This window comes from Zea mays, chromosome 3, assembly GCF_902167145.1.
Source record: "Zea mays cultivar B73 chromosome 3, Zm-B73-REFERENCE-NAM-5.0, whole genome shotgun sequence".
NCBI lineage: Eukaryota > Viridiplantae > Streptophyta > Magnoliopsida > Poales > Poaceae > Zea > Zea mays.
Genome location: NC_050098.1, coordinates 115,240,606 through 115,253,060, shown reverse-complemented (window position 1 = coordinate 115,253,060; position 12,455 = coordinate 115,240,606).

Genomic DNA, 12,455 nt, shown 5'->3' with positions numbered 1-12,455 from the left:
GGATCCCCAACGAGCTATCACATTCGGGGATGGAAATCAAGGTTTGGTCAAAGGTTTGGGTAAAATAGCTATATCCCCTGACCATTCCATTTCCAATGTTTTTCTTGTTGACTCATTAGATTACAATTTGCTTTCCGTATCTCAATTATGCAAAATGGGCTACAACTGTCTCTTTACTGATGTAGGTGTCACTGTCTTTAGAAGAAGTGATGATTCAATAGCATTTAAGGGTGTGCTAGAGGGTCAGCTATACTTGGTAGATTTTGATAGAGCTGAACTCGACACATGCTTAATTGCTAAGACTAACATGAGCTGGCTCTGGCATCGCCGACTAGCACATGTTGGGATGAAGAATCTTCATAAGCTTCTAAAGGGAGAGCACATTTTAGGATTAACAAATGTTCATTTTGAGAAAGACAGGGTTTGTAGCGCATGCCAGGCAGGAAAGCAAGTTGGCGCCCATCATCCACACAAGAACATCATGACGACCGACAGGCTGCTTGAGCTACTCCACATGGATCTATTCGGCCCGATTGCTTACATAAGCATCAGCGGGAGTAAGTATTGTCTTGTAATAGTGGATGATTATTCTCGCTTCACTTGGGTGTTCTTTTTGCAGGAAAAATCTCAAACCCAAGAAACCTTAAAGGGATTCTTGAGACGAGCTCAAAACGAGTTCGGCTTAAGGATCAAGAAAATTAGAAGCGACAACGGGACGGAGTTCAAGAACTCTCAAATTGAAGGCTTCCTTGAGGAGGAGGGCATCAAGCATGAGTTCTCTTCTCCCTACACGCCACAACAAAATGGTGTAGTGGAGAGGAAGAATCGAACTCTATTGGACAAGGCAAGGACCATGCTTGATGAGTACAAGACTTCGGATCGGTTTTGGGCCGAGGCAATCAACACCGCCTGCTACGCCATCAACCGGTTATATCTACACCGAATCCTCAAGAAGACATCTTATGAACTCCTAACCGGTAAAAAGCCCAATATTTCATATTTTAGAGTCTTTGGTAGCAAATGTTTTATTCTTGTTAAAAGAGGTAGAAAATCTAAATTTGCTCCTAAGACTGTAGAAGGCTTTTTACTAGGATATGATTCAAACACAAGGGCATATAGAGTCTTTAACAAGTCCACTGGACAAGTTGAAGTTTCTTGTGACGTTGTGTTTGATGAGACTAACGGCTCTCAAGTAGAGCAAGTGGATCTTGATGAGATTGGTAATGAAGAGGCTCCATGCATCGCGCTAAGGAACATGTCCATTGGGGATGTGCGTCCTAAGGAATCCGAAGAGCCTCCAAATGCACAAGATCAACCGTCCTCCTCCACGCAAGCATCTCCACCGACTCAAAATGAGGATGAAGCTCAAGTTGATAAAATAGAAGATCAAGCAAATGAGCCACCTCAAGATGACGGCAATGATCAAGGGGGAGATGCAAATGATCAAGACAAGGAGGATGAAGAACAAAGGCCACCACACCCAAGAGTCCACCAAACAATCCAACGAGATCACCCCGTCGACACCATCCTCGGCGACATCCATAAGGGGGTAACCACTAGATCTCGTGTTGCACATTTTTGTGAGCATTACTCTTTTGGTTCCTCTATTGAGCCACACAGGGTAGAGGAAGCACTCCAAGATTCGGATTGGGTAGTGGCGATGCAAGAGGAGCTCAACAACTTCACTAGGAATGAGGTATGGCATTTAGTTCCACGTCCTAATCAAAATGTTGTAGGAACCAAATGGGTCTTCCGCAACAAGCAAGATGAGCATGGTGTGGTGACAAGGAACAAAGCTCGACTTGTGGCCAAGGGATACTCCCAAGTCGAAGGTTTGGATTTCGGTGAAACCTATGCACCCGTAGCTAGGCTTGAGTCAATTCGTATATTATTGGCCTATGCTACTTACCATGGCTTTAAGCTTTATCAAATGGACGTGAAAAGTGCCTTCCCCAATGGACCAATCAAGGAAGAGGTCTATGTTGAGCAACCTCCCGGCTTTGAAGATAGTGAGTACCCTAACCATGTGTATAAACTCTCTAAGGCGCTTTATGGGCTCAAGCAAGCCCCAAGAGCATGGTATGAATGCCTTATAGATTTCCTCATCACTAATGGATTCAAAGTCGGAAAGGCCGATCCTACTTTATTCACTAAAACTCTTGAAAATGACTTGTTCATATGCCAAATTTATGTTGATGATATTATATTTGGGTCTACTAACGAGTCTACATGTGAAGAATTTAGTAGGATCATGACACAAAAATTTGAGATGTCGATGATGGGGGAGTTGAAGTATTTTCTAGGATTTCAAGTCAAGCAACTCCAAGAGGGCACCTTCATTAGCCAAACGAAGTATACTCAAGACATTCTAAACAAGTTTGGGATGAAGGATGCCAAGCCCATCAAGACACCCATGGGAACTAATGGGCATCTCGACCTCGACACGGGAGGTAAGTCCGTGGATCAAAAGGTATACCGATCGATGATAGGTTCATTACTCAATTTATGTGCATCTCGACCGGACATTATGCTTTCCGTTTGTATGTGTGCAAGATTCCAAGCCGGCCCTAAGGAAGCTCACCTTACGGCCGTAAAACGAATCTTGAGATATTTAGCTTATACTCCTAAGTTTGGGCTTTGGTATCCTAGGGGATCCACTTTTGATTTGATTGGTTATTCGGATGCTGATTGGGCAGGGTGTAAAATTCATAGGAAGAGCACATCGGGGACTTGCCAGTTCTTGGGAAGATCCTTGGTGTCTTGGGCTTCAAAGAAGCAAAATTCGGTCGCTCTTTCCACCACCGAAGCCGAGTACATTGCCGCAGGCCATTGTTGCGCGCAATTGCTTTGGATGAGGCAAACCCTGCGGGACTACGGTTACAAATTAACCAAAGTCCCTTTGCTATGTGATAATGAGAGTGCAATCAAGATGGCGGATAATCCCGTTGAGCATAGCCGCACTAAACACATAGCCATTCGGTATCACTTTCTAAGGGATCACCAACAAAAGGGAGATATCGAGATTTCTTACATTAACACTAAAGATCAATTAGCCGATATCTTTACCAAGCCTCTTGATGAACAATCTTTTAACAAACTTAGGCATGAGCTCAATATTCTTGATTCACGCAACTTCTTTTGTTAATTTGCACACGTAGCTCATTTATATACTTTTGATCATGTCTCTTTCATGTGCTATGACTAATGTGTTTTCAAGTCTATTTCAAACCAAGTCATAGGTATATTGAAAGGGAATTGGAGTCTTCGGCGAAGACAAAGGCTTCCACTCCGTAACTCATCCTTCGCCGTCGCTCCACGCATCTCTCCATTCTTTTGGGAGAGTTCAAAGCAAAAGGACTTCGTCTTTGGTACAATCTTCACTCATTTATTTATGACCAAAGGGGAAGAAAGTACTTCAAGGGCTCTAATGATTCCGTTTTTGGCGATTCATGCCAAAGGGGGAGAGAGTATGAGCCCAAAGCAAAAGGACCGCACCACCACCTAATTTTAAAATTGGAGATTTTCAATTGGTAAATTTCAAATTGGTATCTTATTGTGTTCAAAAGGGGGAGAAAGTAGTATTTCAAAAATGATATATCAAAACCCTCTTGAACACTAAGAGGAGGATCTCATTTAGGGGGAGTTTTGTTTAGTCAAAGGAAAAGTATTTGAAACAGGGGGAGAAAATTTCAAATCTTGAAAATGCTTCGTAAAGTATTATTCATTTACCTTTGACTATTTGCAAAAGAACTTTGAAAAGGATTTACAAAAGAATTTGCAAAAACAAAATCCGTGGTGCAAGCGTGGTCCAAAATGTTAAAAATAAAGAAACAATTCATGCATATCTTGTAAGTATTTATATTGGCTCAATTCCAAGCAACCTTTGCACTTACATTATGCAAACTAGTTCAATTATGCACTTTTATATTTGCTTTGGTTTGTGTTGGCATCAATCACCAAAAAGGGGGAGATTGAAAGGGAATTAGGCTTACACCTAGTCCCTAATTAATTTTGGTGGTTGAATTGCCCAACACAAATAATTGGACTAACTAGTTTGCTCTAGTGTATAAGTTATACAGGTGCCAAAGGTTCACACTTAGCCAATAAAAAGACCAAGTATTGGGTTCAACAAAAGAGCAAAGGGACAACCGAAGGCACCTCTGGTCTGGCGCACCGGACCACCGGACATGTCCGGTGCACCAGAGGACTCCAGCGCAAACTCGTCGCCTTCGGGAAAATCTAGAGGCAACTCCACTATAATTCACCAGACTGTCCGGTGTACACCGGACAGTGTCCGGTGCTCCAAGGAAGAGCGGCCTCAGGAACTCGCTAGCTTCGGGAAACTGCAACGGCTGCTCCGCAATAATTCACCGGACATGTCCGGTGTACACCGGACTGTCCGGTGTAACTGCGGGGCAACGACTACTTCGCGCCAACGGTCACCTGCAACAGCAATTAATGCACGCCAGAGCGCGCAGAAGTCAGGCACGCGCGTAGTGGCGCACCGGACACTCTACAGTACATGTCCGGTGCGCCACCGGACATCCAGGCGGGCCTAGAAGTCAGAGCTCCAACGGTCAGAACCCAACGACTTTGGTGACGTGGCTGGCGCACTGGACATGTCTGGTGTGCACCGGACTGTCCGGTGCACCATACGGCAGTCAGCCCCACCAAACGGCTAGTTTGGTGGTTCGGGCTATAAATACCCCCAACCACCCAACATTCATTGCATCCAAGTTTTCCACTTCTCAACCACTTACAAGAGCTAGGCATTCAATTCTAGACACACCAAAGAGATCAAATCCTCTCCAATTCCACACAAGGCTTTAGTGATTAGCGAGAGAGATTTGTCGTGTTCTTTTGAGCTCTTGCGCTTGGATTGCTTCTTTTCTTTCTCACTTGTTCTTGTGATCAAAACTCCATTGTAATCAAGGCAAGAGGCACCAATTGTGTGGTGGCCCTTGCGGGGAAGTTTTGTTCCCGGTTTTGATTTGAGAAGAAAAGCTCACTCGGTCTGAGGGACCGTTTGAGAGACGGTAAGGGTTGAAAGAGACCCGGCCTTTGTGGCCTCCTCAACGAGGAGTAGGTTTGCGAGAACCGAACCTCGGTAAAACAAATCCACGTGTCACACTCTTCATTTGCTTGTGATTTGTTTTGCGCCCTCTCTCGGACTCGTTATTATTTCTAACGCTAACCCGGCTTGTAGTTGTGATTATTTTTGAGAATTTCAGTTTCGCCCTATTCACCCCCCCTCTAGGCGACTATCAGAGAACATGAGAGGAAGTTACTTTCGAGACCTGTCTATTGTGAGGGCTGGTGGAGACAACAACGTCCCTGCCCCTGAGGAAAACGAAGTTGTAATTTACCGAAGCTTCTTCAAGGCTGGGCTTCGGTTCCCTTTGAGCAAGTTTGTGGTTGAAGTGTTGAAAATCTACCAAATCTTCCTCCATCAGATTACTCCCGAAGCTATAATAAGGATGGGGATTTTTGTCTGGGCAGTAAGGAGTCAAGGGCTAGAGCCGAGCGCAAAGTGCTTCTGCAGTATGCACGAACTTCTATATGAGACGAAGGCCATGGGGAAAGAACAGTACCACAACAACTTCGGTTGTTATGGATTCATCGCTCGCCCCAACGCAAGCCACCCGGTTCCAACATTTCGGAAGAGATGGCCCGGAGCTTGGATGGAAGAATGGTTTTATGTGAAAAATAATTTGAAAGCCAAGGAAGACATTAAGGAAGTCATCATGCGCCCCATTTGGTCCCGCTTCGGCCTTCGAAGGCCGAAGATAGAAATTGATGAGACAATTGAAGCGTGTCAGAGGGCCTTCAGCACTGTTTGCTCTTTTATTGGGACAAAAGATTTAATTCAAGAACATATAGCCTTCAGGGTATGGCCGCTTGTAGACAGCTAGGAAATGCCGAAGGAGACCATCACCGACTCTAGCGAAGGTGGACTGGTCCGGCTAAAGTATACCTTCAGATTCAGGGAGAAATTTGATGAGCCAAACGACGACTGGCTGAAGTGTATCGAAGCTACAAGTGATGAACTGCTTGGAGCATATTCCAAGGCGGAAGATAATGCTTTGTTCGCAGCCTTCGGAGGTCGGGGAAGGAAGAGACTGAACAGAGTTTTTGACGCCATCGGCTTCGTATACCCCGACTACCGCTACCCGCTGCGGGGACAAGGGAAAAAGAGAAAAACTGCTGCTTCGGCCACCCCAGTTGAGCCTATTCCGAAGGGCAAAAAGATGAAGGTTCTTACCCACCGGCCGCGTTATATTGAACCGGCCGTGGTGCCTGAGCTCGACGCAGGGTCCTCTTCGGTGGTCAAAACAATACAAGCTGCTTCGACCGCACATGGCGCTGAAGAACCGGATGTAATGTCGAAGACACACATAGTTGAGTCAACCGAAGATAAGGCTGAAAAGACTGAAGATCCACAGATTGACGAGATAACAAAGATGCCAAAAATTCTGAGCCTTCCGATAGAGGCAGATCTGCCGAAGATACAAAAGACTTCTGCTGCCACTCCTAAGAGGAGAAGAATGGCAAACGTGCTGGATGTTGTGCTGGAAACGACGAAAGTCTTAAGTCCTATTCTCGTGAAGAAAGTCGTTCCAGCCGAAACTAAATCGTAGGCCGAAACAGAAACTAGGCAAGCCGAAGCTGCGCAAGTTCAAGCTGAAGCCGAAGCTGGGCCTTCAGTGCCCACTGAGACAGAGTCTGTCGTAGTTGAAGAAAAGGCGACGGAGCAAATTGCATCTGACAAGGTCGAAACTCCTGCTCCCGAAGCTTCGAAAGAAAGCACTGAGTACATCATTCGTCACGCTTCGGGAAAGGAACTATCTCAAGAAGAAATGCTAGAAGAACGACACTATGCCCAAAAATTGAAATATCCGAAGGGGGCATTAGTGTTTAATGGAAGTAATGAAGATGATTTCCTATACTGTCTCCCGGACAACAAAGAAATATATGTCTGTCGGGAGATAAGTAAAAGCATGGGATTCCCGAAACTCGAAGATGGCCTTTCAATTTTATCGAAGGATGAACTTGTTGACAGCTTAGCATATAATAGCATAAAGGTATAAGAGTTACATTTGAATTTAAAACATGGGGTATTTTATCTGTCATACTTATTCTTTCCTCCACTTGCAGGGCTTGATTCTTAGTAACGCCCTCAGGGCACAGAAAAATATGGAGGATGAAGGCTATACAATGGCCCTGAACAACCTTCGTTCAGAGGTAATTGAACTGAGAAACGAAGGTCTCGAAAAAAAATCTTATTATCTCTGGTTAACAAAGTCAAAGATGATGAAGCTAGATTCAAAGCCCAGGCCGAAGCCCAAAAAACTGAAATTGAAGACCTTCGGAGGTAGCTGGCCGAAGCTAAAGAAAAATGCGCACTCGCAGAAACTAACCGAGAAATCAGCGAATATTGGAAAAATCATTTAGAAAAAAACGTTGAAGAACTTCGCACATCCAAGGAAAGATGCTTTGAAAAATCTTTGGACTGTGTGAAGAAGATAAAACTAGTTTCGCCAACGTGGGTGCCTATTCTACTGAAGAAAACTTCATACGAGGCGACCCCAAAGGTGTTATTGAATGGATAAGTGGGGAGGCCGAGACCTTCAAAGAAACCTTAAGTGATCGCGGGGATGTCTGTGCATTTTCTGGTGCGCAGGGGATTTCAGCTATCTTGGAGAATGCGGGATGTGATCACATTAAGACCATGGCCCAGGCCAAAGCTGCCTTCTCCGCAGATGTCACGAAGGATCCTTCAGCCGAAGCAACCTTGATGGGCGGAAAATTCTATAATGATGTCTGGGTGAATGGTGGCCGAGAGATGGCTCATGAAATTATGAAGAAAAGTGACAAAGACATCCATGACGCCCGAGTAGAAGCAAGGCAAGCTGAAGAAGCTGCAGAGCGCGAAAAACGTATAGGTAATTGTAACGCCCCGAATTTTGCAGTTGAATTTTTTTCTTTTCTTTACTCGCCAAATTCGGGCGTTACCTTTTCTTTTTCTTTTTGCCCTCGCTAGACCTTGACTTTTTCCAAAGCTAGCGGGATTCGGTTTGGAATTCCCGTGTAAAGAAAAACTCTAAAAAAAATACTTTATGTTGTTTGATGCACCATGCCGAGCTATGCATTCTTTGATTGTTTGAAAGTGCAAATGCATTCATCTAGAAAGATCGGATTTCGAAAACAGGGAAATAATCTTTTCTTTTTCTTTCTCTTTCTTTCCCTCTCCCTCTTCCCCTTTCCCTCTCTCCCGCGCCATGGGCTCCTTGGCCGGCCCAGCCACCCCTTGGCCGGCCCAAGCCCCCTGCGCGCCCCCCCTCTTGGGCCTTGGCAGGCCCAGCCGCCCCCCCACCTCCCCTTTTTTTCCCCAATTCCCTCTCCCTCTCTCTCTCCCTCTCATTTTCCCTCTCTCTCCCTAAGCCGCCGCCCCTACCCCTCTGCCCTAACCGCCGCCGCCCCCTGCTCGGCCGCCGCCCTCGCCGTCGGCCGCCCATCGCCGGTGAGCCCCCCCCTTTCCCTCTCCTCCCTCCCTCTCCCCTCTCCCCTCCTCCCTCCCCTTGGCAGCCCAGCCGCCCGGCCACCCCTGGCCGCGCCCCTGGCCGCCCCCAGCCCAGCCGCCGGCCGCGCCCTGGCCCCAGCAGCGCCTGGCCAGCCTCGGCCGCGCCCTGGCCGGCCCCGGCCGCGCCCAGCCGCGCCCCCGGCCGCGCCCAGCCGCGCCCCCTGCCCGCTGGTTCGGCCGCGCCCCTGGCCGGCCCAGCCGCTCGCCCAGCCGGCCGGTTCAACCGCCCTAGGGCCGGTTCAACCGCTCCCCCCCTGTTTTTTTTTATTTTTTTTATTTTATTTTATTTACTTTCTGTGATCATAATTACCTTATTTTGGGTAGACTAATCATGGTTCATGCTATGGAAATGAGAAGTTTAATTTAGAATTTCGTTGCGCTAGTTGATTCATTTAGTTAATTGTTTATCCTGTGCAATGTTAATCAACTTAAAATGATTAGGTTCCCACTAGTGCATATAACAGAATTCTTTTGTTAGGAACCTATTGAAACTAGAGTGCATAATTTAACTAATCATTAGTGCATAAACTTTAACCCCCCCTGCGAGACCCTTTTCCCGTTTCTTTCTAACCATAACAAATGCAATGTCAAATGTCATACTTGATGCATATTCGCTTTATTTGTTCCCTTGTATGGTGTACTGTTCTTTTGTATTAAATATGTGGATGGATGTATGTATGTTTGCGCTCGCATAGAGAACGATCCGGTCGAAGAGCCCGAGGAATTCGCAGGAGAAGCCCCTGAGCAGCAGTCGGTTGGTGGAGGCAAGTGTCCTTTGACCTATCTCTGTCCTAATCATTCTTTAATTCACCTCCCGCATCACACATTTATACCTAAGGATTGACTAGCTTTTTGTTATCCATGTCCTTGTTTACCTATTTGGGTCGGATTATTACTGCTTAGTTTGATGCTATTGCTCAACTTTAATCAATGAACATGATGTGGTTATCTATGATACGCTGTTTTCCCGTTCTTATTTATGATTATACTTGTGGCATTTAAGGGGACTCGAGCGGTTTCTCGAGTGCCTCTCCGTAAGGACCTGTTCAATGGATGACCGCCCGGGAAAACAGTGCAACCATGAGGGTGGAATGGGGTGCCCTTAGCTGAATAATTAGAGGATCCGGGGTGTAGTTCGCTTCGCCGTCGTGCCGTCAATGGGGCTCGGTGTATGCGGCTCGCTCTGCCAAGGTTGATTTGTCCCTTGGGGAGGAGTGCGGTACATTTAGGAAACCTAACGGGTGGCTACAGCCCCGGGGAATCTTTGTAAAGGCTTCGTAGTGAATCCTTGGCCATTCACCTCGGGAGTGAATAAGGGTCTTGCAAGCCCGGGCCAGAGAGGGAATCACGGCTTGTGGGTAAAGTGCACAACCTCTGCAGAGTGTTATGAAACTGATATATCAGCCGTGCTCGCGGTTATGAGCGGCCAAGGGAGCTCCAGTGATTAGTGGTACTTGATCAGAGATACTATGGTACAGGTGGTTATAAGATCGATGGTTTTGGTTATGACTATGGTGCTGGTAAGTGGTACTCTTTCCGTTTGGAAAGGAGTACGTTTGGGTTAATAACGTGGGTTAAATCTAAAACTTGGCTTTCTCTACTAGTAATAATAATCTGACCAACTAAAAGCAACTGCTTGACTTATCCCCACATAAAGCTAGTCCACTACAGCCAAACAGGATACTTGCTGAGTATGTTGATGTGTACTCACCCTTGCTCTACACACCAAACCCCCCATCCCCAGGTTGTCAGCATTGCAACCACTGCTCGGACGAAGATGAAGCTGTGGAAGGAGACTTCCAGGAGTTCCAAGATTATGATGAGTTCTAGGCGTGGGTTAGCGGCAACCCCCAGTCGGCTGCCTGTGAAGGCCGCGGTTATCTACGTTTCTTTTCCGCACTTTGATTTATTGTAAGAACTGTATGGACGTCTCAGACGTATGATGTAATCAACTATTTCCCTTATTAATACTATTTTGAGCACTGTGTGATGATGTCCATGTTATGTAACTGCTGTGTACGTGAATAACTGATCTTGGCACGTACATGGTTCGCATTCGGTTTACCTTCTAAAACCGGGTGTGACATAAGTGGTATCAAAGCCGTGCTGACTGTAGGACCGCTAACCTAGAGTAGAATGGTCGTTCTAAGGATTATAGACCTCTGTCCCTACCTTGACTTTGATATCTCTTCAAAAGTTGGTCCTACCGACCAAACCTATGTTCTACTATATATTATACCTTGCTAAAAAATTGTGTTTCATTCTGATCCTTCATTTACTTATTACTTGCTGGTCATATTAATTTTGTTCTCACCCTTTTGCTTGCGATGTCTTTTGTAGATGGCTCGACTTAGACACACTGCACGAAAGTCCGTCATCCCCTTCTTACCCTCCCGCCTTGCTGAGCGTCCGCTTCGCCGTCCCGTGGCCGGACAGTCTAGCCACTTGGAGAGACTACACCACCGCCTGCGTGAGGAGCAGGAACGTCGACGACAGGAGCAGCAGGGCTCTTCTTTCTCGCTCCACCAGGAGATAGAGTCTGTGAGGAGCTGCTCTCCTGTGCTTCCTCTGGAGGCGCCCCCTGCACCACCACTGGGCGCCCCAGCTTCTGGAGTAGCTGCTGGAGGAGACCCAGACGACGGAGATGGCGATGACAGCTCGAGCCACGACACCGACTTCTCTGCTAACCCTGAGCCGGAAGCATGGGTTGCTCGACCCATCACTCGCAACGCTGCTCGCGGGTGTCACTTCCACGATGCGCTCGACACCCTGCTACGTCGGGCATTTGACCGGCATACTTGGTCCGTCGAGTATCGCTGTGTGGTCTACCAGCATAGTCGCGGGGTCTACCCGGACCGCTGGGAGGCGACTTGCTTGGTGCGCTGCCCGGAGGACAGTCTCCAGGGTGCAGAGGCCTGCTCAGAGCACTATTCTATCTCTGAACGGGACTCAGCTGAGGCAGCCATGCAAGATGCTGCACGGCGTGCGCTTTCGCACTACTGCTCGGTTTTCGGTGGGGCAGCTGACGGTCTTGACCTGAAGTATTACCCCCGCCGTCCATCTGGCAGCACAGGAGGCGTGATTGTCTCACCTGTCGGTGAGGGCAATCCTAGGTTGAGCAGCACAGTCAACCTAGCCGCCGTGCTAAACACGGAGCTGGACCATGCATTAGACGAGCTGAGTAGGGCTCGTGCTGAGATCGCCCTGCTGCGGGCTGAGCGCGCGGAACGTCGTCATCTGGATGGTGGTTCCCCCGCTCCCGTTGGGACTCAGCACCCGTACCGCTCACCTCAGCGTGGACACCAGCCTTATGGCAATCCCGACTGCAAGACCAAGATAAATCTAGAACCATAGATCGCTAGAGTTGGATCTTGTAATTAATACGAAATATATGCATAGAAGCTTCAGTCTTAGCGTTAATCTCGGTCTTAGTTAGTCTTAGTTAGACAGGGTAGTTTGCTATATCCTGTGCATTTATGTTTGTCATGATGAACTATGTTTGGTTTGGATCTTTGTAATGATTGTCACCAGAGTGTGGGTATCCCCTGCATTTTGGTTTACATATTATGTTAATGGAGTTAGTTATATAGTTGGGAAACCTTTTATTCCACTTTCCTCTTGATCTGAGAAGCTGTGTGGTCTGTGTTGGAGATCAGTGAAGATGCTCACCTGCTCAGTGCTGTTGAAGAATTCTATACTCTTTTCTTATGCTGCAAGATTTGCCAGATCAGTTCTGATGTGTGGTTGCATTCTGCAGATGTCAGAGAACAGGCGCAGAGGAGGAAGGCGTGCTCAGCAGGAGCAAGCCGGTCAACAAGATGAGGCGCCCCAGCAGCAGCAGCTGCCACCCCCACCCCCGATGTCGATCGAGCAG